The sequence below is a fragment of the Ailuropoda melanoleuca genome, chromosome 2 (genome assembly GCF_002007445.2).
Source record: "Ailuropoda melanoleuca isolate Jingjing chromosome 2, ASM200744v2, whole genome shotgun sequence".
Lineage (NCBI taxonomy): Eukaryota > Metazoa > Chordata > Mammalia > Carnivora > Ursidae > Ailuropoda > Ailuropoda melanoleuca.
This window is the reverse complement of record NC_048219.1, coordinates 134,188,622-134,216,420: the sequence shown is the minus strand read 5'-3', so window position 1 is coordinate 134,216,420 and position 27,799 is coordinate 134,188,622. Positions and strand designations below refer to the sequence as shown.

Below are 27,799 nucleotides of genomic sequence, written 5' to 3'. Positions count from 1 at the left end.
CAGACAAGCCCATCAGGTGAGCCACCTCAGAATATCCATAGGCTCTAACTAACCACTGGCCTACGTACAACCTGGCACAGTTACTACAAAGGGAAAATTCCATACGTGCCCAGACTTCCTCACTTTCCCTCTTTAAAAGGAGCCCCCACCCCGTTGCCTCCTTTGTCAGTCTCTCCTCCGCTGCCCTGCCTGAGGCTCCCTTGCAGCGCTGCTGCTGCGTATTCCATAAACTCTCTCTCCTTTGTTCTGCCTCAGGTGAATTCATTCACCACTACGCCACTTGATCCTCGCCCCACATTTGGGGGCCCCCATCTGATGGGGAGAGACACCACATTATATAATATGTAATAAAAGTTATGTGAATGTGGTTGGTCTCTCTCTCCTGCGTGTGCTCACGCGTGTGTTCACGCGTGCACGCTCCATACTCCCCCCCCCCCGAAATATGGGATTGTACTTCCAGTGATGACGTGACATGATAGAACGCCTTTGTGAGGAGATAAAGCGAGGTGGGTGACGCGGGCCCCATGACGCGGCCCTGTGAGGCGCAGGCCATGTGACGCAGGGCGAGGCTACAACTGACCTCGTGACGATTCCTCAGAGGGGGATGGTCTGCTGACCACTGGCGACCGAAACTGCCCAAAGCGAAACCGCAGATGATGGGGACTGCTGTCTGGGTTAATTGGTGAGAGGGTTTCTTTTGTAATTGCCTCAGACTTGTAGAAAATGACTTTGGACAGAATTAAGAGTGAAATGCCATATTTTGGTGGGGGGGGTTGATTTTTGAAAATAACCCAAGTGGTTCAGAGGCAGCCCTTTGAAGTGGGGTTGAAAAAGCACCTGAATTATAATAGTTTAGGTCGGTGATATGGTAATGCCTATAAAATAATGATTCTGATTTTCTCTTTAACGTGTAGGTTGACTTTAGACAGGGTTGAACGCCAATGACATCAGAATATATTTTTAAAATAGTAGTGTCATTGGAAAAAATGCATTGTTTTTCAGTGTGATTAATTTGGAGGATTAACACCAAGGTATGCCTTCCACTGTACTTTTTAAATTTAAATATAGCCTTTCACTGGGTAGCCAATATTACAGTTTCTGCACTTATACCAAGGTATATTTATATTTGTAAGGAAGTAGAGTTAAGATGCTGAAACCTAAATGGGACATTTATCACCAGTCCTTGAGGATTTTCATCTCTCTAACCTACATGCACACACGCTATTATTTCTGGAGAAATGTGAGGAAGTATGAGATGACCCCAAGGGGAGTAGTGGTGACAGGAGCCAGAATTTTAACAGCTGCTACAGTTGCGTATCAGTTCAGATCTGCTGGAAAAACAGGAAATTGAGTTGCTAAATCGGAACATGGCTACCACCCTACCATTCCCATGTCTAATGGACATGCTGTAGTTTCTAGGCCAAATTAAGTCAACAGTAGTCAAGCTAATTACAAGAGCTGCTGAATTTATTATTTCCTTTGTGCTAAAGTGGAAGTGTCAGAAGAGCAACCCTTTGTTTCTCTCTCGTTCTTTTATGCCTGCCAGTCAAGTATCACTGCTTTAATAGAATTAGGAAAGAGGGTGACTGTGTTAAAGGACCTCACGGTCTCAGGCAGCCCCCATATTCTCGGGTATTCATGATTCCATCATTTGCTGGCAGCAAAATTCCTAACTGAAGTGCTTACTAGATTATGGGAGTGGTTTCTTCCAGTCTTTTGCTTTTATTTAAGATGTCCATTCCCAGAAAGCAGCTAGATGCTTTAATTTCAAATGAAAATCTTTCTTTTCTGCTTTAGGAGAGCAAAGCTGGAGGTGGCAGAAAAGAATTTTAGCATATGAAAATAAACTAATTTTTAAATTTTATGCTGTGATCCCATGCTACCAGCCTTTTATCTTCAGTTTTCTTTCTCTGAAAGAGGGCAGGTTTTACCGTGATAGTTTTATATTACCTGTAAACATTTACCTTTCTAGGAAAGTTAGGGATGACTTTTTTGAATGAAAAACGAGTGATCTGAAAGGGGAAATATACTGATTTTCGCCTCACATTTTAATTGGGACAAATTTTTATCTAGAACTTATTCCAACCTGTAATTTACTCCAGTTTACCACGTATCATTTTTTTTATTATTAACATATAATGTATTATTTGTTTCAAGAGTACAGGTCTGTGATTCATCGGTCTTACACAATATACAGCGCTCACCACAACACATACCTTCCCCAGTGTCCATCATCCAGCCACCTCACCCCTCCCATCCCCCTCCACTCCAGCAACCCTCGGTTTGTTTTCTAAGATTAAGAGTCTCTTATGGTTTGTCTCCTTCTCTGGTTTCTTGTTTCATTTTTTCCTCTCTTCCGCTATGATCCTCTGCCTTGTTTCTCAAATTCCACATATGAGTGAGATCATATGATAATTGTCTTTCTCTGATTGACTTATTTCGCCTAGCATAATACCCTCTAGTTCCATTCACATCGTTGCAAATGGTAAGATTTCATTTTTTTGATGGCTGCATGATATTCCATTATATATATGTATATATATACATATACATATATGTGTGTATATATGTATACACACACACACAACATCTTCTTTATCCATTCATCTGTCATTGGACATCTGGGCTCTTTCCGTAGGTGGCTATTGTGGACATTGCTGCTATGAATATTGGAGTACAGGTGCCCCTTCAGATTACTACGTTTGTATCTTTGGGGTAAATACCCAGTAGTATAATTGCTGGGTCATAGAGTAGCTCTATTTTCAACTTTTTGAGGAACCTACGTACTGTTTTCCAGAGTGGCTGTACCAGCTTGCATTCCTATCAACAGTGTAGGAGGGCTCCCCTTTCTCTGCATCCTCGCCAACATCTATCATTTCCAGACTTGTTAATTTTAGCCATTCTGACTGGTATGAGATGGTATCTCATTGTGGTTTTGATTTGTATTTCCCTGATGCCGAGTGATGTTGAGTATTTTTTCATGTGTCTGTTGGCCATTTGTATGTCTTCTTTGCAGAAATGTCTGTTCATGTCTTCTGCGCATTTCTTGATTGGATTATTTGTTCCTTGGGTGTTGAGTTTGATAAGTTCGTTACAGATTTTGGATACTAGCCCTTTATCTGGTTACCATATATCATTTTTGAAATATAACCTTGTCTGAAAGAAACAATGTCTAACTTATGCCTAATTGTCTGTGATCCTGTGTGTATGTAGAAAAACAAGGAAATTCATTCATAGATGATGCTAAGAAAATTTAGTCCTGAAGTTTATGGTATCCTTGTGAGGCCTAGGAACATGTTTCTAACTAACTTGGTAGTTGTAAGTGGTATAGACTTAAATTTACTAATGGTGTTTTTAGAGTTTTTTCTTTTTTCTTTTTCTTCTTCTTTTTTTTTTTTAAGATTTTATTTATTTATTTGACAGAGAGAACACAAGCAGGGGGAGCAGCAGAGGGAGAGGGAGAAGCAGGCTCCCCACTGAGTGGGGAGCCCAATACAGGGCTCCATCCTAGGACCCTGAGACCATGACCCGAGCTGAAGGCAGATGCTTTAACGACTTAGCTAGCCACCCAGGTGCCCCTAGAGTGTTTCTAATCAAATTCAGGATTTCATATATATGTTGGGGATGCACCACTTTGAGGTTTTCATTTTTTTTTTAATCATAGTGATTTAGGACACTAAGCAGATCATGCAAGTTCAAATTAGTGACAGTTCTAAAAGTTATCTGAAGGTGTTGAATGAATATTTGCTATAATTTTTGGTAAACCAAATCCATTTTTTGTATTCTTCCAGATATTAAGCACATCAAGTTGGTGGTAATGAGTATTTGAATATTGTGGATTTGGATTAGTAAAATTTAGGCAAGGTAGAGACCACGTTTCTGGAACCCCACAGATAATTGGAATGGTTTGAACACAGACACTGTTGGTATTAAAGGAACAGCCTTGGGATACGAAGAAATGATGGGCTGTATGAAGGCATACACAGCTTGGGAGGCAGGGGAGCAGTACAGTGATGGCTATTTAATTCCATCTTTTACCATCTGTTGATCTTCACGGGGAATTTCATAAGATTTCCTGTCAAGAAGTAATTTTTAAAAATCCTGGCACTTGTCCATTTTGTTTTAATAGTTAAAGGCTATGTAGAATGCCTTGCTGTCTGAATCAAACCTTGTTAAAACCTCTGCTTATTGTGCGGGTGATTCATTCTGGTGTGTGATCTGTGTGACTGGTGAGGAACCTGTCTTACTTGGGCTGAGTTGTGGATGGCTTTGCACACATTCTCTCTATGGCCTTAGGAGTATTTCCTCAAAAATGATCTTTACCAATGTAGCCCTATGTCAAACATTCTTGAGGAGTAAGAAAAGGCGGGGTGTGCTTTCCAATTGAGAATGGTGGCTTTTTCCCCCCTTAAACGTAACACTGCTAATTAAAACCAGTTTTCATTGATATATGTATTTTAAGCTCCAAAATGAGCTGTGTCATGGTGCCTGGGTGGCTCAGGTGGTTAAGCGTCATCGAGCCCGCATTGGGCTCCCGGCTCCGTGGGGAGTCTGCTTCTCCCTCTGCCCCTCACCCTGATCTTGTGCTCTCTCTCAAATAAATAAATAAAATCTTAAAGAAAAAAACCCAGCTATGTCAAAGCAGAAAACATTTCCGAAGTATTGGTTTTTAAAATAAGATGGGAAAATTTGAGAGAAATCGTAATACCCTGTACATATGCAATCTGATTTTTCATTTTATGTTTAAATACATTAAGTGCATCTCAGTCATTGTATATAGTACTCATTTACTTGAGCCCTTTGTGCTCTGCTTATGTTTTTGCACTACTGCTTCATGGAAAAAAAGTTAAATTTTGTGCGTTGTGAAGGGGAATACTTCTAGTTTTCCCTGCCTTCTTCGCTTAGCCAAGTAGATGCACTCAGTGCTAAATGGAAATATAGAGATAATTAAGTTTTTATTTGGGGATATAGATAAATAAAGGAACAAGAAAATAGGCAATATATTCAATGAGTGGAAAAATGAAAAATAGAACAGTCTCTGGTGGTGAAAGAAAAGGCAGTGGTGGTAAATGCTACATTTTGCTGGTTTAAGCAGTTTGAGGCTTGAAGTCTTTAATCTCTTACGCTCAGTTGGTAACTCCAGAACTGTTAGTTTGTGAAACACTTCTGTGATCTTAAGTTGTTAGAGAGCATTTTCTGCCAAAGACCATGTATAACCTCTTCAAAAGTACCATATTTTGGGGGGAGAGATTCCATCCAAAATATAATTGATAATTTTTCTAATGACAGTAGTTCTTTACATTGGTGTTTATAGGTCACATCACTTATTCATTATTTTTTAATAGGCAATATGTCCAAATGGCACAACATTCAAGTGAAAAATGACCAAATAGTGGGAGACTTCTATCCAGTCCTTTGGTTCCTGGCATCCAGGTATTCTCCCCAGAGGCAGTCAGTGTCACCAGTTCTTTCAAATCCTGGTAGGATACTGTTTACCAGTGCTGTCCAATGGGAGTATAATGGAAACCACAAATACAATTTAAATTTTTTTAGGCACTACATTAAAAAATTCATCTTAAATAATATATTACACGATGCAAAGTTAACATGATTCTAGTTCTACAAAACGTGAATGTTGTCTTTAACAAAATATTTTGCATTGAGTCAGTTTTGAAATTTAATCACATAAAATTGAAATTTAAATTCTTAATCACACTAGCCACATATCCAGTGCTGAAAAGCCTTATGTAATTATTGGCTACCATATTGGAGAGTGCATCGCCTTACACTCAGGAGCAAATGAATATATGTGTGCATATTGTTTCTGTCCTCTCTTATTCACAGTGCTGCTTTGTACCTTGCTTTTTTTTTTTTACTTAATTATATAACTTGGTAATTATTCCATTTCACTACATAAAGAGCTCTATTTTTTTCCCCAGTATGTATTATGTCTTTGTAGGGATGAACCATGACTTATATAACTAGTGCCCTATTGATGGATGCTGGAATTACCCAAACCACCACTCTTTGCTATCATTAAATGGTCATTTTAGCATTCTTTTCACAGTTTACAATTTACTGTGTTAGTACTCTTTCCTGGCATGTTTGATTAAGTTAACTAGATTGCGAAAACCTAGAAAGCAGAGGCCATGTTCTTGACTTCTTTTGTGTATACTACTGGGTTTAATTTAATTTCCTGCACGTACCTAGACACCTAATGTTGAGTTATTGGATAGGTATTATTTGCACTTGTGTGAACCTGAGCAAGAGGTCAGTGTTGGGGATGAAGACTAGTGGATTACCTGTTCACTAGAGAGGTAAAAGCTCAGTTACGCAAAGCATCAACCTGATTATTTAACATTTATCCTTGCAGCCATTAATCAGTGAATTGTTAAACCACCATCAAATACTACACCATTAAAAGAGCCGTTGTAAATCTCTTAATACTCTATTATAAAATTTCATTTCTTGGTCTGATAGTAACTTTTAGCATTATTGCCTGCAGTGGTGTTTATAAGAGAAATATGCATCTCATTAGTGATACAAGTGAAAATTCTAAGTAATGTTTCCATCTCAAACTTAGACAAAACCAAGGGTTTGGCCACCATGGGTAGGATTGTTTAACAGGACATAAGTGCTGTATGATTATTTATGGCCTAAATATTCCTATTTGAATAATGATAGCAGAGGAACATTTGATTTGTAGAATATAGGTTTGAGAATGAAGCAATTAGTCATTAATTGCATGATTAATTAGTGCATACGAATTCCACTCATTTGTGTCAAGACCCTAAAATCTAAATTGTCAACAGCCTTGCTATTTTGATTCAGTTATTCTACCGGTATAAGAAATTAGCCTTTTGGGGCGCCTGGGTGGCACAGCGGTTAAGCGTCTGCCTTCGGCTCAGGGCGTGATCCCGGAGTTATGGGATCGAGCCCCACGTCAGGCTCCTCCTCTATGAGCCTGCTTCTTCCTCTCCCACTCCCCCTGCTTGTGTTCTCTCTCTCGCTGGCTGTCTCTATCTCTGTCAAATAAATACATAAAATCTTTAAAAAAAAAAAAAAGAAATTAGCCTTTTGATGTGAACAATAGTAGCTAAAGAATAAGAACAAATAATAATGGGTGTTTTCTTCCAGCTCATGAAAGAAGAGTTTGAGAATTTAAACATATCATGAGTGGAAGAAATTAAATTGTCGAATAGACACCTAGGAAAGAAAAATCAGTATGAGTGTTCTCTCTTCCCAGTGTTTTTGGAAGTTATATTTCAAGATGTGTACAAAACTGCTAATATTATAGTAGAAAACAAGTTTGCTCATTTTATTTTTCTGAGAATGTTTTTGGCAGCAAGTCGACATTTGACATTATCTTCAAATGAAATTCTAAGCCAGAATTCATCAGGGCAAAAAAAAAAAAAGCCTTGAAAAAGTAAAAGTTTAATGTATGGCCAGGTATACAGTATTCCATAAAGCATTTTAAACGAGGCTAATTCTCTCCGTTTACTCTGCAGTCTACCTTATAGTTGTCCAATGTGGTGAACCAGCGCACTTGGCTCTCAGGCATTTACCAGCATTGTTTTTAGTTTCAAATAAAACTGGTCCATCCAGAAGCCAGAGTAACACTCAGCAGGCGGCTGTTGAAAAATGGACTTGGCAACAGAAGATTTGGAACCCAGTCTCTGTTCTGGCACTTGTTGGCTGGGTGCTTTCTTTCCCTCATTGGGCCTGAGTTTCCTCTGTGGTGGAAGAAGATACTTCCACACTTTCGTGCTGTATAATTAACGCCAGCACATATCAGGCTTTCAGTGTATGCTTCTTAAATTATAAACATTACCTGTTTTTTAGGAAACAGTTTCTTGTAATGCTGACATTGTTACTGTACTAAATGGAAATCAAGGAGTGAGAGAACATGTCTGTCCTCATTTTTTTCTCCCAGGAAGTAGAAGATGGGGTTGGTTTTCTTCATCAGTCCCCCATGAAAGTCTCTGTGCCAGGTGCAGGGAAGTTGTTCTTGGAACACCGAATACAAAATGGGTACGCATCTTAATGAAAATCACTTTCCCTTTTAGAGGAGAAAACCGCCCCCTCTGAGATTAGGAATGTGTTACCAAGGTGATTGCAATTCTGATTGTTTCTTCTCTTTGCCATTGTGGGAATTGCCTTATATTTTAATATTTTACTTTTCTTCTCTGTAAGATGAGAGTAACTCTAACTGCATTTCTTTGATTTTTGTTAGGACTGCTATGTAGTGACTAAAAATTTTCCTTGTCATGTCATATACAAGAACATTATTATTCAAAAGAGGAAATGGGAATGCAAGATGCTATTCTAACCATAGGCTCTCACATATCGAAGAAATTTTTTTTACATAGTGATGACAGTGCATCATTTAGGATGGGAGGCTAATGGGCACCATTCGTTCTAGATTGTATAAAGCTGAAACTTTAGGTTCTGGTGGCAGTGTGTTAGCATGGTCTGAAAGTTAACCCTGCATTGCCTTGACCAAAAACCTTTATTAGAGCAAATACAATTAAATAGTCTTATTAATGTTTTTCCTGGATTTGCTTTTTTTTGGTAATATAGGAATATTTTCCATATTCTTGCAGATAAGTTTGGATGTGAAAGAGAAAAGACTATTCAGAATTTAACATAATTAAGATCTTTTTCTTAGTAAGTATAATGAAAAATTTTAGGCAGAATGAATTATACTTATGCATAGACTCTGCACTTGGAAAGTTTCTTGAGCATTATGGTGTACCCAGTAAATTTTCTTTTAAATAATGTGTTTTACAAGATAGTATGTAAAGTAGTATGGAATCTTAGTTACTTCAGAGTTTGAACAAATATTTTTTAATTCAAATTTCCACTAAGTAAGAGGAGCAGGGTTATATTAATTTAAGAACAATGGGCAGTGGCTTATAAGACTCTGGTCATACAATCATTGAGCATTTACTGAACACTGACTATTCGCCAGGTACTGTGTCAAGTGCATGACAGGTGCTACTGCATTTAATTGTCATTAATCACTCTGTAAAGTAGATGTAGTAGTTACCGAGATTGTGTAGAAGAGGAACTGAGGCTTACAGTGTCATTTGTCCAGGGTCACACAGCCAGGCAGTGGCAGATCTGAGTTGAACCCAAATGTCATTTGAAATCCATTTGGTTTGTTCACTTCGCACCTGCTCTGCTGTTCCCCATATCCTCCTCCCAGAACTGCCAGGGGTGGCGGAGCCAATATGATAAATAATAGTAGGAGTGACAGTACATAGGACTAAACACTTTTTTGTTGATTTTTTTTCTGATTACAAAATTGACATGCTTATTGTAGAATGTTTGAAAGCAATAAGACTATGTAAAGAAAAATCATTATCTAGGCTACCTGGAGAGAGAACAGCTGTTAGTTAACATGATTTGAATTTTAGCATTTCCCAAGGTGCTGCCCTTTTTTTTTTTTTTTTTTTTTTAGAGTGGAAGAGCATGAGTGTGCATGGGGAGGGGCAGAGGAGGAGAGAGAATCTTAAGTAGGCTCCACTGCCAGCATCCGGAGCCACCAGGAGGCTTGAGGTCATGACCGGAGTTGAAATTACGAGTGGGAGGCTTAACCGACTGAGCCACCAAGCTGCCCTTCCAAGGTGCCTTTTGAATAAGATGCAAGTCAACTTGTTTCCTGTAAGAACAACTTCCATGGTCAAATAATTTTGTGATTGTATGAGTTAAACAAAATCTGTTTTCTTCTCTTAAAGCCTTCTCAGGGATTTTAATATCATATAATGATAGGACTTCCAAAATGGAAACATTGAAAGTAACATTTTTCAAATTTGTTTATCAGAACATTGATTTATATCTTAAAACCAGTGTTCTTTCAGATATAGTTTAGGTAATGCTGTGGATAGAATGCTTCCTTCTAGACTTCTAAATGTTTGGATTTTCAACTATGTATATTATTTTTATATTCTCTTTCTTCAGGATTATGTTATTTCAGTTAATTGAAACACATTTAAAAATGCTTTTTGTTGGGCACTTGGGTGGCTCAGTTGGTTAAGCATCCCAACTCTTGATTTTGGCTCAGGTCATGATCTCGTGGTCATTGGGCTCTGTCCTAAGCAGGCAGTCTACTTGAGATTTCTCTCTCCTCTCCCTGTACCCCTCCCCGAACTCATGCTTGCTCGTGCTCTCTCCCTCTCTAAAATAAATAAATCTTTTAAAAAATTGCTTTTTGAAATAGTTGTGCAACAAATCTTTTGTTTGCCTGTGTATTTACATTTTTTAAAAAAATTTTCACCTGTTAGTGTTGGTTGTTTCCAGTGAAATCATTAACTGTGGATGATAGGGTATAAGTTTTAGATTTCGGTGAACGTAATGCCAGAACTGAAAGACTGCAAAGTCTGCGGCAGTGAGGAAACCAGTCCCAGAGTGTTTTTTACAGTTGGAAACTAAAAGCCTTTGCAAGTTTCAGAGAAATCGGTGTGGAAGGTCCTGTGACTTGCCATGAGGAAGAGGCATGCCAAAGAAAGGACATTCTTAGAAGGAAATAGAAATACAGATTTTCTTAGACTTAGGGTGGGGTTATGTCCCAATAAACCCATCATAAATTGAAAATATAGGAAGGAAAAAATGCATTTACTACACCGAACTTACTGAATATCATAGCTTAGTCTAGCTTACCTTAAAGGTACTCAGAATACTTACATTAGCTTACAGTTGGGCAAAATCATCGAATACAAAGCCCATTTTATAATAAAGTGTTGAATATCTCATGTAACTTATTTTTTAAAGATTTTATTTATTTGAGAGGGAGCACAAGCCAGGGGTGCAGCAGAGTGAGAGGGAGAAGCTGGGCTTCTCAGCTTGATGCTGGGCTCGATCCCAGGACTCTGGGATCATGACCCGAGCTGAAGGCAGACCCTTAACCGACTGAGGCACCCTCTCATGTAACATATTGAATACTGTACTGAAAGTGAGCAATACAATGGTTAAGTGTATCAGTCATTTTATGCTTGTGATCATGTGGCTGACTGGGACCTGCATTGCCCCTGCCCCACATCACTAGAATATATGTCTATACTGCATACCTCTAGCCTGGGAAAAGATCCAAATTCAAAATTCGAAATATGGTTTCTATTAAGTGCTTATTGCTTCTGTACCATCATGAAGTTGAAAAGTTGTAAGTCAAACCATTCTAAGTCAGGGACCATCTGTAGTCAGTTATTAGAGCAAGCTGGGAAGTTGGGTATTTGTGTGTGTAATTACCTACTTGGTTTGGAAGTACTGTATACATTTTTTCAGATGCAATCTGTGTGGTCCCTGGGCCAACTTGGGTCTTTTCCAGGTAGCACTGGGGAAGCTTGGACACAAGGAGAGTTCTGGTTATTAATCTTTGCTGTGGTCAAGGAGGATAAGGGCTGGGAATCTTGGGCTCCACTGAAGGGTGAAGCTGAGCTTTAGGACAGGTATGACTTTTGAGAGGGGGGTTTTAAATTTGAATTAGTTGGGGAGGATTGGGTTTGAGGCTACTTAATAGGTAACCAAGTGTAGCAAGAATAAGGCATCTTCCTGGAAGTATGAACAGCTCATTAATTTTGTGTTTTCATTCAACAGATATTTATTGAAAGTTTACTATGTGTCAGGTACCCACCAGGCTGGGGACTGGCAGCTAATTGTATTGAAAATATTACTATATGGTACATGGAAAATGTATTCATGGAATAAAATCACTTTGGATTGAAAACATGATTCAGTCTTATTAAAAATACACATCTTTGAACAACTTCCAAGGCAGTGTAAACAATACTCTCTCTGTTTTAAAATAAGGAAAGTCCAAATCTCTGAAATGCCAGTTACTATGCAGTTTCAATTTTTTTTTTTTTTTCCTTAGTTAACATCATGTCTGGTTTCTCAGATGCCTTAATGAACCTTTTCAGAATCTTTATGCAAATATAGAAGTTGTAAATATCTATGGGCCCTTTCCCCACCCTCTCAGCACTTCCGCCTGAGATTAGTTCTTCTCATTGGACTCTGGGAAGTTGTTAGCACTGACTTTTCTTAGCCAGAACCAAGTATCAGAACTGTCTTTCTCTGCCTGGGATTATTAATGTGAGACTGGAGAATGCTGTCCTCACTGGGGCAGTGGATTGTGAGGTCCAGCGAGGTGCCAAAGGGAAAATTCCTAAAGGGAATATCCAACAACCCAGGAGGCCTGAGCATCATTGCTATGGCAGCAAGAGGTGGTTCTGGCCTATTCCTTTCGTGGCTGGGGCTCCCAGGGCCCCTGGCTCAGCAGGCACAGGGACAGAGCTGCCAGTTTGATGTCAGGCGACAATGGAGGTTATTCTTCATCTGACCAGACTCCAGAGTCACCTTTGTTGCCTTAAACTAATGAGTTATCTGTGTGAAGTGACAATCAGACATTCTAGGAATAGTCTAAGGGCTATAGGCTTGGCATTTAAGGGAGATCTGGTGTTCAACCCTGGCTCACCCATTGAATAGTTAGGAAATTTGGGACAAATTAACTTCTGTATATCTGCTTGCTTGCTTTTTTTTTTTTTTTTAAATCTGAAAATGCAGATACCTATCTCATGAACTCATGCCTGGGATTAATTGGAAGTATTTATATTTAAAACCATGAAATAATGACTAATAAAACTTGCATATGATATTAATTTCACAATTAAATGTAGCTAAATTATTAATGTTTTTGAACATCAGCGTATGAAAGCTCATAAGATTGGTTTAAGCTGCCCACTCTCAGTTTTTATTCAGTAAATTAGTAGTTAATATTTGGTTAAGGATCATTGTTTCCCAAATATAGATCATGCTGTTTTGTAACTCATCAGTTCATAGAATGTGATTCTCTGTAAGCAGATTTTCTGGCCCTTTACAATCATTAGAAAAGGCTCTACCTGGTAGATGTGGAGATAGTGAGCACACAATGTGTGTATTGTCAACCTTTATCCCTTTTTTCCTCTAGGAAAAAAAAATAACCAACTAACCAAAGATGTACTTTCACTGAATTTTTTGGTTGGCAGTGGTTTCTAATGAAAAGACCTTGTCTTTGTCCCCTCATGTATAAGACTAGATTTTTATTTTGTACCTTCCCTATCCACAGCTCAGATTCCATTCCTTTTTCAGGAAGCTGAAGTGGCAGAATACAGGCCTAGAACCTCCCACTATCGGTCACATCCTTTCCACATCTGTAAACCATAATTGGCCCCTTTCCATTAAAAATGGTACCTAGGATGAGACCTGCTTATGGGTTGTTTGTTAATAATTCATGTCTTAAAACAAATTGAGTCTGTTTGAATAAGTTATGCATTTCCTTTCTAAATTCTTGATGAGGTTAGTTCTCTTGACAGCACACATTTCTTGGGTATGGAGTGTGAGGCGATATCTGCACGAAGGTGTTCTTTCTCATTGAGCTTGTTGGTGCCGTATTCTTGTCATGCCGGATTCATTTCCACATGGATATGCATTCAGTTAAAAATTGTTAATGCCATTTCCAAAGACAGGCAGATTATTACTTTGGTCATAAAGAAGCAAACAGCTGCATTTTTCCTCATTAAGGTATTCTAATCAGGTTATCACTGGTCATAAACTATTGAAAATTGCTGAGAACCGTCAAGGTCATAGAGAAAGAATTTGTGATCATAGAAGAGGGTAGCTCACTATAATATATTCACATTTCGAACTGGTGTGTATTTTCTAATAAATACAAGCATTCTTACTGAGACTATTTGAACAGTATGCTATTTGAACAGTATGAACACTTGTCGTGCATTACTATTTTGTGATTTCAGAGATGTAGACAATTTTAAAGATTTGTCGAGCATCATTGAGTTCCCTGACAGTACTTGTATATTTTATGAAAATAACAGTACCTTGTTTTTTGCACTAGACTGTTCCAAATAGGGAGAGAGTTCATAGTTTAAAAAAAAAAATCTAAGGGCAAAACTAGCAGTTCCTACCCACCCCCCTCCACCATCTACCTACCTCTGAAATAACTAAACAAAAACCTTTCCAAATCTTCCATCTTTTAAAGTCAAGGACACACTTTAAATGAGAGTCAGTAAAAACCTGTCCTCGGGATTATACACAATAGAAACATATCAAGTATCTGAACAATTGTTTCCTTCTGTACTTAAAATGCACTTTGTGTTTGACACTTTGGCACATTTCCTGATGTTGCTGAGCTTTCATTGCATTTTTCCAGTTTTTCCAGTTGGATTAAAAAAACTTTCTACGTTGTCAACCTTGATGGTTTCCAGTCTGATAAGGGAAAATGATGATTTAAAATTTTTGTTAGATCATTACTGAGTTTGAGAAACTCTTCAAATGTTTAATTTTCCTTTGCTTTTCTCTTAAAAATTCACCTCATACTTTTATGTCTCTATTATCCTCTTATTGATTTTGTGAAAGCCCTTAATATGTATTTTACACTAAATATGCAAAACCTTTTGTGTCTTACATTCTAAATATTCCCCCAGTTTTATCATTTATCATGCAACTTTGATTATGGACGCATTTTTAGTGTTTTAGTTTTACATTATGTGTTTGCCTTTGCCTTGCTTAGAAATGCATGTACATTATAAGTCTTTAAAATATTTCTTCATCTTAGGTTTATGATAGATTAGATATTTGAAGAAACAAACCTAAGTTTATTCTTTTGTGGTATGAGGTAGATTCTAAAAAAAAAAATTGCCTCAACATTATTTATTGATCTTTTCTCCACTGATTTGAGATGGCACCCTTATATATTAAATTTATTTTTATTCATGTATTAGTGGGCTTTGCATTCAGCTCCTTTGATTTTTCTGCTTTTCTATCCAAAATGTTTTGCTTGGAGTGTCTCTATAATATGTTTTAATGGTCTGGTAGGGTAAGTCATAATGGCCAATGTTCTCTTTAGAAATTCTCCTGGCTGCTCTCAGGCATTTGTTTTTTCACATTGAAGTTAGAATTGGAAATGAGAATTGATTACTTGCATTCAGTTTCCGTATAAATTTCTAGGGAATTGGTATTGTAACTACCTTTTGTTGAATTTTCTCATTCAAGAACATGTCCCCAGCACTATTTTCTTACCCTGTTGTCTCACTTCTCTGTCACAGAACACGCGGTTTTACCATTAGGAGGGTATGCCTTCATAGGTGCCCCTGTCAAGAGCAAATCATCTTGAGGGCTACTGAATTATCCAGATGTCTTCAATGAAGTAATTTACTTTGTTATGGTAGTATAGAGTAGTGGTTTTCAAAGTGGGTCCCCATCAGTATCAATTGGGAACTTGATAGAAATGCAGATTTTCAGACCCCCTCCTGACCTGCTTAATCAGAAGGAGGGAGGTAGAAACTCAACAGTCTGTTTTAGTAAGCCCTCCAAGTGATTCTGATGCATGGAAAGGGTTGAGAACCACTGGAGTAGTGGACAGAGCATAGCTTTGGAGTTTATATAGTCTACAGTCTCACTTTAGGTCTTTATTCCAGTGTAATTTTGGGTAAGTGACTTGTATATTTAAGTCTAGATATCCTCATCTGAAATATGGGCTGTTATGAGAATTATCTGTATCATAAAGGGTATAGACAATGAGTAACTATTGTTATCAGATTGCTTGCTAATAAGGGCCATAATAGTGTACAATATGAGTTTTAGATAGTAGTGGTAGTGTGCAAGGGAATAGAGGGAAAGTCTGGAAAATAAGGGGTATTGCTGGTTTTGATGGGTTCTAGATAACGGGTGGATGCTTAGGAGGGCATATAAATGCCTGGTCTTGGGCGGTGAGGATAAACATGTCTTATTCAAGGCTGGCACCTTTTAAGTGGGCAGACACAGTAGGCTACTGTTATTGAAATCCCTGAATTTCATTTTAGCAATATGTGTGGGATTAAATTATTATAGACCCACTGTTACATTGAATAAATAAAATTCCGACATATTTCTCTAGTTTTAAAATCTCTATCATAGAAAATTTCTAAGAAATTGAGGGAAGGAGAACTGGAATACACAAGTGAAATAAGGATAAATATCTTCATTCAAATGGTAAAGATTAATATGCAAAAGTAAATACATAGAACCTTATCAGTCATTGGGAAACTGGAAAAATGTTGATTTACTCAACATACTGATGTTACTTTATGCCAGAATGTGGGCTAAGTAGAGGTCATAAAATGCTGAATATAAGTTTTAGTATGGCTCTTGAACTGTTCGTAATTAGGTGGTAAAAATAGCCAAGTGATGTGATACAGTTTATGGCAAGACTAGGAATAAAGGCAGACCTGGATGTCTGCAAGAGCCCCAAAGCTTCTTGAAAGAGGGACCTCCTGAGCTGATCTTGAAGATGCTACCACAGGTGAGGTATGTAGAGAATGCTTTAAGAACTTATTCAGTAATTAGTTCTGCTTGAAGGCACTAAAGGGTCTTACAGTGTAGATGACTTGAAGGATGAATGTTATTGCCAAGCGAGAAAAGGAAGATGGATATTGTAAATGGAGGCATAAACACACCAGGATACCTGAGTCTTAGAGAATGTGGAATAGGCCAGTGTGAGTAGATCTTACAGGCTAGGCAGGGACAGGTGAGGCTACAGGTAAAACTGGGCCCGATTGTACAAGTTCTTCTAAGATTATGATGGACTGGGAGACTTTCTGTTTAATATTTTGTCTTATTTTTGGATAAAAGCATTTTATTTTATTTGGTGCTAGGTCATTTTTTTTTAATGACTCACATTAGATAAGGAATTTAGATGAGTTCAGAAAACATTGTGATACAAGTTCATGCTCATATAACACAATTCTATTTATTATTTTTTAAAGATTTATTTATTTGTCATAGAGAAAGAGAGAGCACAAGCAGGGGGAGTGGCAGGCAGAGGGAGAAGCAAGCTCCCCACTGAGCAGGGATTCTGATGTAGGACTCCATCCCAAGACCTTGGGATCATGACCTGAGCTGAAGGCAGATGCTTAACTGACTGACCCACCCAGGCATCCCTATAGCACAGTTTCAGTTTGGGTCTTATTCAGCCTTTTCTCAGGATTGAAGACTTTCTAGCTGTGGCTTCAAAAACTGGTTAATCTAGACAAAGCCTCTTCCACCAGTGGCTGTGGCCTGGAATTATTCTTGTTACCTGAATCTCCATTGTTAAGTGTCCTCTTAACATCCAGAGACCAGGTCTTCCCCACTGAGCCCATAGATGTTCCTTATGCCTCACTGGAGCCCTGCCCTGAACTTTAAGAGATTTGGCTGGGTCTCGACTGGCTGGCTAATTTTNCAACCGCTGTGCCACCCAGGCGCCCCTCAGTTTGGGTCTTATTCAGCCTTTTCTCAGGATTGAAGACTTTCTAGCTGTGGCTTCAAAAACTGGTTAATCTAGACAAAGCCTCTTCCACCAGTGGCTGTGGCCTGGAATTATTCTTGTTACCTGAATCTCCATTGTTAAGTGTCCTCTTAACATCCAGAGACCAGGTCTTCCCCACTGAGCCCATAGATGTTCCTTATGCCTCACTGGAGCCCTGCCCTGAACTTTAAGAGATTTGGCTGGGTCTCGACTGGCTGGCTAATTTTTTCCTTTTGGGGCCTGGATTTCTGTGGCCTCAGTAACCAGCTGTGAGCCTGCTATGAATTAGAGAGACATGCCCCACCTACCCCCAAACATTGACCACATCCCCAGCCTAACTTCTAGATAATACCACAAGTGCTTTGAGACCTTGGCTCTTGTGTTTCATCTACCAGATGGTATCCCTTTATTATGTTAAGATGTTCCTTATAACCAGTATCAAACCTGTATTTAGCAAATTTGGGGGAGTTATCTTGACTTCGGGCCACACATCCTAGTCAGCCCTTTTTATCCCTAAATCCCAACCCTGTGTACTATTCACTTTTACCCTGAGTAGAAGAAATGTGTTTGTATATTATAAGGATTATAAATTGCTTAATCCTGTGGGCTCTTACAATATAGTGTTCTTTTTAATTTCCATTTCTTGACGTAGTTTAGCCCTGGGCTATTTTGATAGCCCCTTCTTGCTCCTGGTTTTTACTTTTTAAGATTTGTTATACTACAGGGATGTTTTCAAACCATGAGTTCTGTAAGGCTCCCCTACTCTCCCCATAAAGATCTTTTTGCCCATATAGTAAAGGCCAGACTCTGGAGTAGGCACTGGGAAGGAATGGATGCCTCGTCCTAACTTTCCTTTCTGGCCTCATCTCCCACTGTCTCTTTCCACCTAATTCTTTTCAGACTTGGGAGATGGACTGTGGCTCTTCTGCATACTGGGGAGTTTCAGCCTCCTTGTTTCTGTTTAGAGTTTCTTCGGTGTGGAATTCTACTGGCCCAACTCACGGCCCAAATGAATCCGCACATTTTTCAAAGCCCAATTCCAAATTCCACCTTTTCCTTGAAGCTTTTACAGATCCTCAAGCCAGATTTATTTCCTCTTCCCCTTTTGCTTTCATGGTACTTTACTCCTAAGTCTGTCAGAGCAAGTATTACCTTCTGTCTTCTGTTTGTGTTTTGTTTATAAGCTTGTTTTCCTCACTAAGTTGTAAGATTCTTAGGAACAAGATTTATTCATCTTTTTGTCCACAGTAGCATTTGCTACTTTATTGCTTCCCTTTATCTACAGTAGTACTTGTTCACATTATTTTGTCCTATGTAATGGGTTTTTAATAATTGTTTTGTGCATATTAGGATTTTGGTGGTCTTAGAAACCTCAGCTTAGGCATAGAGGGGTGCAGTGGAGGAAACCACCTGTTTCTTTTAGCCCTTTCTTTTCCTTCTCTCCTTCATATGTGTCAGAGGAATCTGGATGAATGCTAGGGACTGTGTGAAGAGGAATGATTTGGGAAGGAGTACTCCCCATGGAATCTTTAACTAGGGTAGTTGTAATGCTGTGTTAAAAATTGTTTGAAAATCATAATCCTTACCATTTATTAATATTAATACCATGTATTGTGGCAGCACGTTCACATGCAGTAACAGTCCTCCCAACACCACCATGGGGTTCATGTTTTATCTCTTTATACAGGAGGAAACACTGAGGCTCATGCAGTTTTCTTAACTGAGATTAATTAAGGGATAGGACCAGGTTTTTGTGGGAGGTCTGCCTGATGCCAAAGCCAACATTCTTCATCACTGTATTCTCCTGCTTTACAGAAGCATTGGAAAGTATGCATTTCTGACCCGACCTTCCTGTACAAAGATCAAATCAAGGTTAGCTTCAAGATCAGCTCATAGTAGAAAAAGTGGTTTCAGTGTGTGCCTTTCTTCAAACTACTGCTTATCAGCTTGTAGATGCTTAAGATGTCAACAAGGTAAATTAACCTATCAAGTTGAATTATAAATAAGAGAAATTAAAAATGTAAATATTGACTCCAAAACATTTATGTAATATACAGTCAGCAGTGGTCAAACACAAGGAATTGATTCTGGCATTTCCTTCTTTGCCAAATGACTGAATTGGTAATTAAGAGAGCCTGTTGAAGAGTGGTAGATTTTCGAGATCAGTGAGAATTTATCCAATTTTCTAGAGTTGGCAGTGGATTTACTTTCAAATAGAGAAGAAATCGAGACATATGAATTGAGGTATATTTTGCATGCATGTCTGCTTAGTTTTTCTTTCCATGATACATGGAAGTTCTGGACCCCCCCCACTCTGCCCCCACTTCTTTCTCTTTAACCAAGTAGGACTTCCTATGAAGGATCTTTTGTCTTCCGAGAACTTTTGATTCAAGGCGTTATTGTGGGAAAAAGAAAGATCAGCAAAAGGGATACAGTGTTCTTTGACTGTCTATCACTACTTACACATTGAGACAAAAATGAATGGAAAATTATTATATGATTTATTTCAATATTTATTGAGCTCTTACTATATTCCAGACTCTCTGTTAGGACAGGGGATAAGACAAACCAAATAACTTCATCAGAGAATGCTCAGTTGATGACCCAGCAGACTAAAGACTCTTTAATTTTACATATGACAGCAATAGTAATAATACAAAAATTGACCAGTATTTATTAGGTCATTATTTAGATGCTGGGTTTTACTCTAAATATGGTAACTATGTTAGAACATTTTGTCTTAATTTAACAACCTTTTGTGAGAAATAGTACTTTCTTTGGCCTTATCGGATATAAAAAATCCTGGGAGAATGAGAGATGAAGCAGCTTCTCCAAGATTATTCTTGGTATCTTGCTACTGTAATCCATCCATTCAAAATACATATGATTTTAGCATATACTGTGTGAAAGGCTTTCTTTAGAGATTAGTTTTCCAAAACATCTTAGAAAATAACATTCTGTCTGCCTGTACTGACTTTGTCACATAGACTCGGGTCTAAATCAAAGATGTGCCATTTTTTTATTGGGTAACCTTTGGCAAGCTACTGAACCTCTCAGAGCCTTGGCTCCTTTGCTGATAAAATGGGGATTAAAATAACATTTCTCATGTGTTTGAAAAACACATGGTAGTAGGGCCCTAAAATTTTAGTTTGCATTCATTTTCCTCTCTTGCTTTTCCATAAAGTGACTCAAAACAATCATGTGATCCTATAAAAAAGGTATTAGTGAGTTTTTCAGCTTGACCACTAACAATTCTCTTGTAAACAGCCTGAGGAGTTCCAGCAGACCAGTAACGTCAGTTGTGATGTTGGAGAGTAAACACTGGACTCGAAACTGTGTTTAGCTTCCTACTTTATTGTCCATTTCTTATTTTAAGAGGGATGGAAATGCTTTCATTTAATAATTAGCTCATGACTTTTTATTACTTGTTGATACTTGAAAGGGCTACCAATCCTGTAGTCAGACAAAGAGAAATAATCAGTACTTCGATGTTCCATTTGGGAGTTGGGAGTCAGTTACATAATGGGAATAATGCTGTTTCTATCTCTTTAGCTAAACTAAACAACCATGATTCTAGATAAAATGTTTCCTCACTGATAAGCCGCTTGAATGCCTAGTTTGACTTTATAAATTTCGTAACATTTGGTTACCCGTACTCATGAGGTCTTTTGAAGGTACATGGTTGTTTATCCAGTGGTTAAAGTAAATGAATGACTATGAAATCTTTGTTGTTGATTAAACGAAGATGTCATAGGACAGTGTGGGTTTTCATTAGGGTATTCTGTTTAGCTGTGCTGAAAAACTATATTTAAAGTAGCAACTGACAACAGTGAAGATGTGTAATACTATATTAATTTAACATTTCTGTGTGCATCAGTCCATTTTATGAAATACCTATATAAATCATAATTAGAAGTATATGTCACTTTCTAAAACATAATTCTGGAAAAGATGTTTAAAAATCAGTTTTTTTAAATGTGGGGTTGTTTTTTTTTTATGATTTTATTTTTAAGTAATCTCTATACCCAACATGGGGCTTGAACGTAAAACCCAAAGATCATACTCTACAGACTGAGCTAGCCAGGTGCCCCTAAAAATCAGTTTTTTAAAATTTGGAAGTCTATTGTTCGGTCTTATGTACTGAAAGATATTATTTAAAAGGAACCAGTTGTGAAATCATTAAGGTGAATAATCAAACTCTAAATACAAATTATATAAAAATTTGCATTAAATACAAAAAGGACTTTCTCAGTATACAATGGATTGTAACCACATTATGGTACTGAAACAATAAAATTTTTTAAAAGATTTTATTTGTCAGAGAGCACAAGCACGGGGAACAGCAGAGGGAGAAGCAGGCTCCCCACTGAGCATGGAGCCCAAGGTAGGGCTTGATCCCAGGACGCTTGGATCATGACCTGAGCCTAAGGCATATGCTTAACCAACTGAGCCACCTAGGTGTCCCAATAATTTTCTTTTTATAAAATCCATTCTATGTTAAAGTAAATCATGGCCCTACTTTATAACATAAAAATCAGCTAACAGTTATCAAGTGTTTACTATAAGCCAGGCATTGCACCAAGAGCTTAATATGTATTTTATTTTTGTGGCAACTCAGAGATGGGTCCTAAGATGCTAGTTTTACAACTGGAGAAATTCAAGCAGAGAAAGGTGAGGTCTTTCCAAAGTTAGAGATTTAGAAGGTGGTGGGAGTAACAGTGTGGACACTTTCACATTCATTAACCACTAGTCTCTTCTTCTCTAGTATTACAAAAATGCTTGTCCACTTTTTTATAAAGATTTTTTTCTGTGTGAATAAAATTTATCTTTAATATTTTATTCTAGAATATAAATAACAGATGTGAACTAAGTAGATTATAAAACTAGAGGAAGACCGGGACAATGTATGCCTTACCAAATCCCTATATAAATCATAAATGCCTAGCACACAGTAGGCTAGATTCATTTATAAACACTAAGTCAATTAAAATGTTTTTGTAGAATAGCGATATGAAAAAAATCACATATATATGATTTAAATTTTGTCAGTCACAGTTGAAAGGCATTCAGGTGTTCCTGACTGATCGGTCTAGTTTCTTATATGAGTGTCAGAAATTAAAATGGTTTTGTTCTCTGTGGTACTGGGTGTTGGTGAAAATAAGTCTCAAAATACCTCTAGGTAGTTGTGATGTCTTACAAAAATGCTACCACAGAGAATTATGAATTTAGATTAATAGTTGTGAGTAGATTCATTTAGAATTTGACTTGGAGAGTATAAATGAAACATTTTTTCCCTTTAACTTTTTTGTAGAATGTTGTTCAGGTTCTTGATTTATTTGGTCTTAACTTGGTGACAGAAACCTGGATGTACTTTTTGGGTGTGCCATTTTCTAAACTTCTCTTTTGATTCCATCTTTAATGTTTTTTAGATAGGTTTTGTGGTTTTTTTAAGTGTAACTTTGATTTTTTTTCTGGAAGTCAGAATACCTTTTAAAAATCAGTTGTGTGGCACCTGGGAGGCTCGGTAGGTTAAGTGTCCAGCTCTTGGTTTTGGCTCATGTCATGATCTCAGGGTCATGAGATTGAGCTCCGAGGTGGGCTCCATGCTCAGTGTGGAGTCGGCTTTTCCCTCTCCCCCCCTCTGTCCCTCCTCCACTTCTCCCCCCCCAGTGAATAAATAAATCTTTAAAAAAAAATTGATACAAATAAAAATCTGTTGTGCTAGAGCCAAGAAAATTGAGAAACTGGTGCACGTATTTGCAGTTGAGTATGGAAAGTCTAACCCACCAGAGAACACTGGTCACACATGATGGAGTTTAGCCCTCTACCAGAGTCAGTTTTTAGACATCTTGTATTTCACTGAATCTAAGATGCCATCAAATTTTTGACTCACCATTATTTTATATACTGCTAAAAGAAGAAAACTGCCAATTAAATCGGTACAGCGTTCTTAAAATTTTTTGTTAAGTGATAATTTTTGGTAAAATTTACCTAGTTTAATATTCTGCAAGTTTTGACAAAGCTCTGTAGGTTATAACATGCAGTCATAACACACCTTCATACCACTGGCAAAATTGAGATTTAGAACAATTCTGTTACCACTTAGTTTTTAAATTACATTTAATGAAATTGAAAGGGATTTTAATTTGACACATTTTCATTGTATCATTCTTGCACAGTCATAAAAAGGAACATATAAACAAAATAAAATTTGTTTCGTAAACTTCTTACTCAGAATCTGACTTTTCTTTTGAACTCACAGCTGTCAGTGACTGACTTCATTCAGTCTGGTCCTCTGCAGTCAAGAGCATGGAAGGTGATATAGCACTTCTAGAAATATGTTCTACTTTTGCTTCTGGGATTTTCTTTCAAGTTGATTATGACCATTACACAAATTTACACTACCATTTTCTTATTTGACTAACTCTAGTTTTTGGGTTTTTTAAATATTTTATTTATTTATTTGAGAGAGAGCGCGGGCAAGCGAGAGAGCATGCACAGGCAGGGGGAGTGGCAGGCAGAGGGAGAAGCAGGCTCCCTGCTGAGCAGGGAGCCCAATGTAGGACTTGATCCCAGGACCCTGGGATCATGACCTGAGCTGAAGGCAGACGCTTAACCAACTGAGCCACGCAGGCATCCCTTTAGTTTTTCCTCAATTGAGTAACACGCCGCTGGAAGTTAAGCAGCTTCTGTTCAAAGTCGGTGGAAACTTTCTAATTGACACTTGAAGCCTTAATGTTAGTCTTGCTGTAGGTATAAAGTCATTGGTCTCATCGGCTGTTTGTTGCTTTCAAATATCTTCATCTTCTCCAAGAGATTTAGCATTTTCTTTGCCTTCTGTTGTTGTTGCTTGGTTGGCAGTACCAATATGCTTGGCAGCAATGATACACATAATTACCTGGAGTTGATGACAACATGGACACCTGGGATCCCATGTGGGCATGCCTGCATCATGATTGTCATCTGGCCAATGGCATTTGTAGGATGCCATTGAGTGTAAGACATAACTAGGTTTCATACTTGTTGAAAAAGTAAAAAAAGTGTGGATTAGAATTGATAAAATAAGGTATTATGTCCACCACTGCACATTTTTATGAATGAAGGGATTGAGGATATACAGTTATCAGTTTAGGGTCGTAGAGCTCTTTGGGAGCAAAGCTGGGGCCAGACACTGGCTTTCTGTCTGCTAGCTTTAAGTTGTTTTCATAATACTCCTGGGAGAGAGGTTCTGATATTGCAGGAGGCTGGTGTGGTAGCAAAAGTATTGGTTTGGTGGTCAGACAGACTAGTTGATTGCATTCTGGTTTTTGCTTACAAACTTGTGGCTCTGAAAGTTATTTATGTTCTCTTATCTCATTTTTGACTTTAGTCTGTTTCCTTTAACTGTTTTTTGTTTTGTTTTAAGATTTATTGTCAGAAAGGGAGGGGGAGTGCACAAGCAGGGGGAGCCACATAGGCCGAGGGAGAAGCAGGCCTCCTGCTGAGCAAGGAGCCTGATGTGGGACATGATCCCAGGACCCTGGGATCCTGACCTGAGCCGAAGGCAGATGCTTAACCGACTGAGCCACCCAAGCGTCCCTCCTTTAACTACTTAAAAATTTTAGCTCCTGAATTTTTATTTTATGACAATTGTAAATATTTTTGTATTGCTACAATCTTCATTAAATTTTTAATATCTATGTCATATTCAATTACATTGATGTGTTCTTTATTTAATTCTTACAGCACATACTTCATTATATAATTACTTTTAGATTATTTTCTAATAACTTGGATTTTGATTTATTTGCTTTTTCTAATAACTTGGATTTTTATAAATGAAGCTTTTTAAAAACCAGTTTCCTGATGAATATTTATTCTGAAAATATGGTATGTAAGACATATATTTTTTAAAACATAATACCTCCACCCCAAATCCATTTTTCAAATCTCTTAAGAAAAAAGATTTTGAATTTATAGAATATATCTCAAATACCAGAAAAGGAAAATATTCCATAGGCAGGCATCCACAAAGATATGTTTATTTTCATTAGAAAATGTTAGGATTTTAAGATGATATAGATTCAGGCTAAGATCTATAAAAGTGAACAATTCATTTTTTTTGTATTTTATCCTTATATTTTCTCTTTCTTACCCTGAAAATATATCTGATGATATGAATTTGATATTCTTTTTTTTCTGAGATTAGTACAATTTTCTGAACATTTGGCATTTTAAAGACCCAACTTTTTGTTAAAATTGTTTACTGGAAAATATTACTGGAATTAGTAACTAATTAGTGCCTTTAAGTATAAAAATTCTAGTTATATGATGTGAATGTCGTGCAAATATATCTATGGCACAAAATTTTGAGCTGGAGTATGTAAAGGTATTTACATTTGAAAGATTATATACCATACTCAGAATTACTCAATATTAGAAGATGGTAACTCTGAGCATTTCAAAAGTAATAAATTTGTGACATATTTAATGAAAATGACTGAGAATGATAGTGTATAACTGCATAATGTATTTAGATATTTACAGCATGGTATTTGTTTATAACATTGAAGTTCAATTAAAAAACAGTTCCAGTATGCCGTATCCTGTTATAGATACATTGATACATTTCAGTCTAAAATTGATAAGTGACCAATCTCTGAATGAAAGAGTTGCAAGTTGCTTTTTCACTATTTATGTTCTTTAGAGAAAAAAAAATTTGCTATGATGAAGTCACTTAGAGGATAAATGTGTCTTCTCATTGTTGTCTTTGGATTTCTTGATATGCTGAGACTTGTCTATTAGTTTTTGAAAGACCAATTCTGTAGTTTTGATCTATTTTATATTTAGCTTAGGCAACTAATCCTGTAGGATTTAAGACCATGAAATGATGTTTATGTTAATCTTCTGATCTTGCAGGTGAAAAACCGGGACCCCCCCAACATGACTTCTTCAGAAACAAGAATTTTGCTGTCTAGGGAAATTTTATTGTATAATGTAGAAATAAATCATCATCAGATTTGTTATCTAATAATGCATATTTATTTCCTTTGTAATCAGCCATTTATACCAAAATGGTTTCTATAAATGTTATTTAATATACCTACCAGAATACTGAAATATATAAACAGCATATATCAACATCACAATTTCTACAGAAATGTGGCAATGGATTCTTGCTGAAGGCTAATTCTTTTCTTAAAATTCATCAAATTGAAATGATATGATTTTTCCTCTAAGTCAATAAAATACTGTTAGATTAGCATGAGAATATTTGAGCTACTTATTGGATTGGTATTTTTTGAGGATAATATAGTCTGATGATTAAAGAATTACAGGTGTTGGGGCGCCTGGGTGGTGCAGTCTTTGGGCGTCTGCCTTTGGCTCAGGGCGTGATCCCTGCGTTATGGGATTGAGCCCCACATCAGGCTCCTCCGCTATGAGCCTGCTTCTTCCTCTCCCACTCCCCCTGCTTGTGTTCCCTCTCTTTCTGGCTGTCTCTATCTCTGTCGAGTAAATAAATAAAATCTTTAAAAAAAAAAAAAAAGAATTACAGGTGTTGGGGGTGCCTGGGTGGCTCAGTCAGTTAAGCGCCTGCCTTCAGCTCAGGTAATGATCCCAGGGTCCTGGGATCGAGTCCTGCATCGGGCTCCCTGCTCAGTGGGGAGCCTGCTTCTATGTCTCCCTTTGCTGCTCCCGCTTCTTGTGCTCTCGTTCTGTCAAATAATAAATAAAATCTTAAGAGGAAAAGGATTATAAGTGTGGTCTAATGCTATTGACTAATGTACATTGAGACTAGGGAATGTTGTAGAAGGTATCACATTGTTAGCTATAAAAAGAAACATTGTTCTCCCTTTAAGACTGTGAGTAGAACAACAAACTGGCTATGTCTGGTTGAAACAATTTAACTTATCCTCTTTCAAATGCAGTGATATAGAAAACACTATACTTTAAAATACTATAAACTTTTGTGCACTATACTTAAGACAAAATTTTAAATTTAAAGTCTTTTTATTTTTTCAACTTACTGAAGAACTTTAAGAATCTTTTCAAATGAGGTGCCTGGGTAGGCTCATTCAATTAAGCATCTGCCTTCGGCTTAGGTAATGATCTCAGCATCCTGGGGTCAAGCCCCATGTCAGGCTCCTCACTCAGTGGAAGCCTGCTTCTCCCTCTGCCTCCCCCGCCCCCCGCTCATGTTCTTCTCTCTCAAATAAATAAAATCTTAAAAAAAAAAAGACTCTTTTAAAATACTTCAGTACTTTAAAGTATTTTATTAATATTAAATATTAAAGTTACACTGTACTTTGGAAAACTGAACTGAAAGCAGGGAAATAGGTAAATACAGGCAGAGTAGCTAAAGCAGATAGTTCAATCATTTTTCTCAAAGATCACTAACAGATTCCTTACTCAAACCTTTTCAGATTTTATTTAACATTTAACCCTGACAGATTTTATGACTGATTTAAAAAAGCAACACTGATCTCTTGCAAATTTGATGAA

General features: G+C 37.4%; 1 protein-coding gene and 1 long non-coding RNA gene across 8 annotated transcripts in view; both read left to right on the top strand.

Moving 5' to 3' along the window:
• The window catches only part of COBLL1 (cordon-bleu WH2 repeat protein like 1), a 161,513-nt gene that overhangs the window by 8,078 nt on the left and 125,636 nt on the right, over positions 1-27,799 (top strand). The gene's annotated exons all lie outside the window — the stretch shown is intronic.
• Positions 456-26,333, top strand: LOC117801090. Its single transcript, XR_004623481.1, has 4 exons — positions 456-682; positions 7,934-8,031; positions 9,464-9,666; positions 26,216-26,333. It is a non-coding gene; the product is annotated as an uncharacterized LOC117801090 (long non-coding RNA).